Source organism: Silene latifolia, chromosome 10, assembly GCF_048544455.1.
Source record: "Silene latifolia isolate original U9 population chromosome 10, ASM4854445v1, whole genome shotgun sequence".
NCBI lineage: Eukaryota > Viridiplantae > Streptophyta > Magnoliopsida > Caryophyllales > Caryophyllaceae > Silene > Silene latifolia.
Window position 1 is genome coordinate 98,354,022 of NC_133535.1, and position 5,896 is coordinate 98,359,917.

Genomic DNA, 5,896 nt, shown 5'->3' on the forward strand with positions numbered 1-5,896 from the left:
GCAATTATGGTATTTCCCACAACTTTGTGCCATACTCTTATGCCCGGATGATGGACCAAAAGAGCACGACAAGCATGAAAATCATCAAATTTCTTCCCGGAGATTGCCTCCCAAAGAGGCTCGGGGTCATACTTTCCATAATGCTTAAGATATCTCGATTCATCGCTAAGACCCAAAATTTCACCCAATTCCTTAAAGGTAATGCGTCTACTAATGTTAGCTAGACGAAACTCAAGATTTTCCCTATCCTCAACTTTGGTAACTTTTAAAGAACTTAAGAATTCCAAGACAAGGGAAGGGTATGTCGATTCCTTTGTTTCAAACAATTTCTTCAAACCCATGGCATTGAAAAAGGCTTTTGTTTGTTTAAGAACACCCAATTTCTCCAAGGCATCTTCCCATATGAATTTGGTGGATTGAATTGATTTCATAGCAAACTTGACAAATGTATTTCTATGGGTATCGGAAATAAAAGTTACCTCCGGATAATGCAAGAGTTGATCGATTACCGGAGTAGAAGGTGATGCTCCCATAGAAGTTTGTTGTTGTTGTTGCACTTCCAAGTTTGGTGTTGATACCACCATTGCCAAAGCTTTCTTTGTTTGGAGAGCTTTTTGCCTTTGAGAGAGAGCCTTTGCCTTTGGTGCCTTTGTTGCCTTTGTTGCACCCTTTGTCCTTGCCATTTGATGAACTAACCAAGAAAAGAATCAAAAATCTTCAATTTGTAGAATGCCCAAATCGATTTGAAGGTGAAAGGCTTTGCCTTTATGAAATCAAAAATCGACTCAAAGGTTGAAGATTTTGTTCTTGGTTTTGATTTTTATTGAAGATGGAGTGATTGATTTGTTGTTTGAAGGATGGTTTGATTTGATTTTGGTGGGTTTTGTTGAGGGTTTTTGTTTTTGTGATGGAGAGGATGAGGGTTTTGATGTTTAGGGTAGTGTTTATGAATGAATGAATGAAGGAATGAAGGTGGGAGAGTATTTAAAGAAGTCGAAATTTTCGAAAACGCAGGGGCAATCCGTGCGGATTAGGCCCAATCCGTGCGGATTAGGCCCAATCCGTGCGGATTCTGCAGCTTCAAAATTTTCAGAAGCTCGCCTAAAGACGGGCGGATTCTGGGGAATCCGCTCGGATTCTTCTGTGATGGGACGGGCGGATTTGCTTCAGGACGGACGGATTTCAGTCCAGAGAAATTTCTTTGTTTTCTTCAGCTGCAAAGACGGGCGTCTTCTTCACAAGACGGACGGATTCTATGAGACGGGCGTCTTTCCAGAAATCCGCTCGGATTCTTCAACTGTCAAGAAATTTTCAATTTCAGCTCAGCTCAGGACGGGCGTCTTTTGGTCAGGACGCTCGGATTGTTGAAGACGGGCGGATTTGGTATAATCCGCTCGGATTCTGGTCCTTTGTACCCGGATTCCTTCCATTCGTGCACAATGCATTTCCCTTTACCATTCTTCCATTCTTCTTCATTTCTTGTGTTCTTCATTGTGGGGGCACTACTAAGGCATGAATATCCTAGGCAATTCCCATCCCCACACTAAGGTAAGGCACTACACATCAATTGAAGTCGTTAGTCCCTCCCTCACTTCTCTCTTACATGACAATTATTTTGATCAAAGTAAATAAAAATCCAAAAATGACAAAAAAAAAATGCAATGCAAAAATTGAAATGTAAGTTAGGGAGTTAGAAATATTTACAAGTGGTGGTTTAGGGAGGACTCCACCAAACTCTAATTCTTGATGAGATGTTAAGGGGGCATGTTCAAGGTGTTGTTGATGTTGCTCAACACCTTGAAGAAGTAATCAAAAGCTTGTTCATTATTATGGTAGAGGTCCTCAATAGACCGTGGCCCTTGTTGTTGATCATGATCGATGGCATGCCCAATGTAGGGATTAAAAATCCCTTCAAACTCGTCGTCCCAAAGACCACAAACTTCATTGAGTTGATCATTGAAAATCTCTTGCTTAGATGGAGACAACTCTCCCAATTTCTTCTCTTGGCCAATGAGGCCTTCCTCTTCTTCCTTGGTTGATTTTGATGAGCTTTGCAAGCTCTCCTTGTCACAATTCACTTGCTCTTTGAATGGAGCATCTTCAATTTTCTTCCTCCATTGGAGTTCCGATTTCTTCCTTTCATCTTTTCGGCTATAATGATCAATTATGAAACATGGCTCATGCAAACGAGGAGCTCTCATGGTCTTGTCAAGATTAAAAGTTAAGCTTTCATCTCCCACTTCTAGAGTGAGCTCTCCATGTTTCACATCAATCACCCCACCCGCGGTGTGTAGGAAAGGTCTTCCTAAGATGATTGGAATGTTGGAATCTTCCTCCATATCAACAATGACAAAGTCTACCGGGATGAAAAACTTCCCAATTCGCACGGGGACATCTTTCCATATCCCTAATGGTGTCTTCGTCGATCTATCGGCCATTTGAAGTGTGATGTTTGTGCATTTAGGCTCTCCCATTCCCAACCTTTTACTCACCGAGTATGGCATGACACTCACACTAGCCCCTAGATCACATAAGGCTTTGTTGATCGTCGTGTCGCCAATGGTACACGGTATTGAGAAGCTTCCCGGATCCTTTAACTTTGAAGGTGAACTCCCTTGAAGTATTGCACTACTCACCTTAGTGAAGGCGATAGTCTCAAGTTTCCGGATCGACTTCTTCTTTGTGAGGATATCTTTTATGTACTTCGCATAGGCCGGTACGTGATTGATTAATTCCGTGAAAGGAATTGAGACTTCTAAATTCTTCACAATATCCATGAACTTTCCAAGTTGATCATCAAATTTGGGCTTGGCTTGACGACTTGGAAAAGGAAGTCTAATCACAATGGGCTCCTTCTCTTTGGCCTTGTCTTCATTTTTCTTTGAACTTTCTTCTTTTGATGATTCCCCTTCTTTGGGGCTTTGCACAATTTCTTCCTTTTCACTAGCTTCCACAACTTCATCCTCAACTTGCTTCTTCGGTGCCTCATACCTTGTACCACTTCTCAAGTGAATGGCACTAACCGTTTCATGTCTAGGGGGATTACTTTGTGGTGGTAATTGCCCCTTTTGTCTTTGTGAGCTTGAAGATGCTAGTTGAGTCAATTGTGTTTCCAACATCTTGGTGTGAGCTAGAATGTTGTTGATGGTGGTGTCTTTTGCTTGGCTATCTTTTTGCATTTGAGTGAAAAATTCTTGTTGATTCTTTTGCATTTGGAGGACCGCTTTTTGGACATCAAAACCTTGGTCATTTTGGTGATTGTATGGATTTTGATTTTGGTAACCTTGGTTTTGATTGTAAAAGGGTCTTTGATTTTGATTCCTCATGGGTGGTGGAGTGTATGTTGTTTGAGGGTTTTGAACATTTTGGCTTTTGTATGAGAGATTTGGATGGAACTTGGTGTTTTCATTGTAAAAATTTGAATAAGGGGTACCACTTTTGTAAGCTTGGAAAGCATTAACTTGTTCGGTTGTTCCCCTACACTCACTTAGGTCATGACCCAAAGTTCCACAATTCTCACATATCCCACTTGGGATTGATGAGGGTGCCGTCATGGCATTGACATGATGCTTTGATGATTTCGAGTTTTCCTCAAGTCTAGCCATAGCTTGTTCAAACTTCAAGTTGATTGTGTCAATGTGAGCACTAAGTTGAGCACCCAATTGAGTAACGGAGTCCACTTCATGCTTTCCTCCTCTAGTAGCCTTGCGAGGTCTACTATATTGTGAATTATGGACCGCCATTTCCTCAATCTTGTTCCATGTTTGATTGTCATCAACTTCGGTGAACATTCCATTTGATCCCATATTGAGAATGTTCCTTGAATCTTCATATAAGCCGTTCCAAAATTGTTGCACTAAAAACCATTCGCTAAGTCCATGGTGAGGACATGAGCGACAAACACCTTTGAACCGCTCCCAAGCTTCATACAAAGATTCTTCATCCCTTTGCTTAAAACCCGTAATTTGAGCTCTTAGCATGTTAGTCTTTTCCGGTGGGTAGAATTTTTTGTAGAAAGCTAGAGCTAACTTCTTCCAAGAATCTATTCCAAGGGTGGCCTTATCAAGGCCCTTCAACCATTGCTTTGCGGTGCCGATTAACGAAAAAGGAAATAAGACCCATCTAATTTGGTCTTGAGTCACGCCCGTTTGAGAGATAGCATCACAATAATCGCAAAAGGTTTCCATATGAGAATGAGGGTCCTAACTAGGCATTCCCCCGAATTGGCTCCTCTCAACTAGTTGGATGAAGGCGGACTTGGCAATAAAATTACCGGTGAGATGTTGCGGTGTAGGAGTACCATTTGGTAGATTCTCCTCGGTGGGTATAGAGTGTGACGAGAATTTAGGCATTGTAGGTGGATTTTGTGGGATATTGTGTAATGGGTTTTCTTCTCCTTCTATTGCGAAAGGATTGACAAACTCACTAGTGGGTTGAACAACTTCACCAACACCTCTCAAATTCCTCCTAACAAGTCTCCTATTATTTGTCAAGGTTCTTTCGATTTCACGGTCAAAAGGTAACAAATCACTTTGTAACCTTCTAGACATGCAAAATATCAAACAACTCAAAAACGATTAGAACAAACCTTGAGGAGTTTTACTTCCCCAAGGTGAAGAAAGACACAACTAATAACAATAAAAAGAAATCTTAAATCAATTAAACACCGTCCCCGGCAACGGCGCCATTTTTGATCGAGGCCATTTCGTGTTCACAATTAAGTATATGTGGTCGTTGGTCAATGGTCGATACAAAACACAATTTATACTTCACAAACAACTCTACAATTAGTAAAGAGGCAAGTAAAGGTTGGATCCCAAGGGACGGGTATTGAAATGAGAATTCTATTGTAACTAGTAGTGTCTAGGGGTGTCACAAATTGAGTTGGTGTAGAAGGTCACTAAACTAAAATAGCAATGAATAAAATAAGGGGTGTAAAAAATTGATTAAAGGCACTAGGGTGTCATGGGATCATAGGGGAATCATGGGATATGATCATACAAACATGTTCTCAAATTATAAGCAAGCAATTATTGTTGTGATGGATTGAGTTCGGTTATATCTTACAATCCTAGGAAATTTTGGGTCCCGGAGCCGAATCGATTAGATTGTACAACACCTACAAGTCGACTTAATCTTTCCTACTCAACACATGCATGGTCTAATGAGACTCGAGTTGGGTTATGTCTTACAAATCTCATTGAAAAGATAGAAGATGATAGTAAATGCAAGGATTCATAGTCTTAGCATTTCATCAAATATAACATGTGCATGTATTAAGATCAAAACAAGCAAGCAAATAAGATATGAAAGCATATTGATTTAAGCATGAATCATTCCCCATGATGGTTTCCCCTAATCACCCATTAAACCCTAGCTAAGAGACTACTCACTCATTATCATGTTGATCATGCTAGCAAGGTTGTCAATCATACCAACAATATGAAACATGATGAATAAATGAAAGTAATTAACAATAATTAAAAAGGGATTAAGAGATTATACCTACTAATGATTCCAATAATAAAGCAAGAATAATAGAAGTACTTGAATCCTAGATTGAGAGGTTGTCAATCTCCCAATAATAACCCAAATAATCTTCAATTACCCAAAATAAAGGAAGAACAAGAGAGAGATTAAAGAACTAAAACTTGGATTAAAACTTGATTAATACTTGATTACAATATTGAAGAGAGATTTGATTGATATTAACTACACTAATTATTGATAAGAAGAACATGCTCCTCTAATTAGCCTAATGGGGTATTTATAGTGAAAATTAGGGAGGATGCATTTAGGGTTAACTAAGGGCTAAACTAGTAATTACACTTTTTAAGTTGAGCAAGGAGACTCCGGTATTTTCTGAGAGAAGGGCTTCTCTTTTCGTAGCTTGAAG

At 39.8% G+C, this 5,896-nt stretch overlaps 1 non-coding gene across 1 annotated transcript; it reads left to right on the plus strand.

The window, feature by feature from the left end:
* Positions 1-3,873: 3,873 nt before the first annotated feature.
* Positions 3,874-3,980, plus strand: LOC141610061 (small nucleolar RNA R71). The gene has a single exon (XR_012527955.1). It is a non-coding gene; the product is annotated as a small nucleolar RNA R71 (small nucleolar RNA).
* Positions 3,981-5,896: the final 1,916 nt, after the last annotated feature.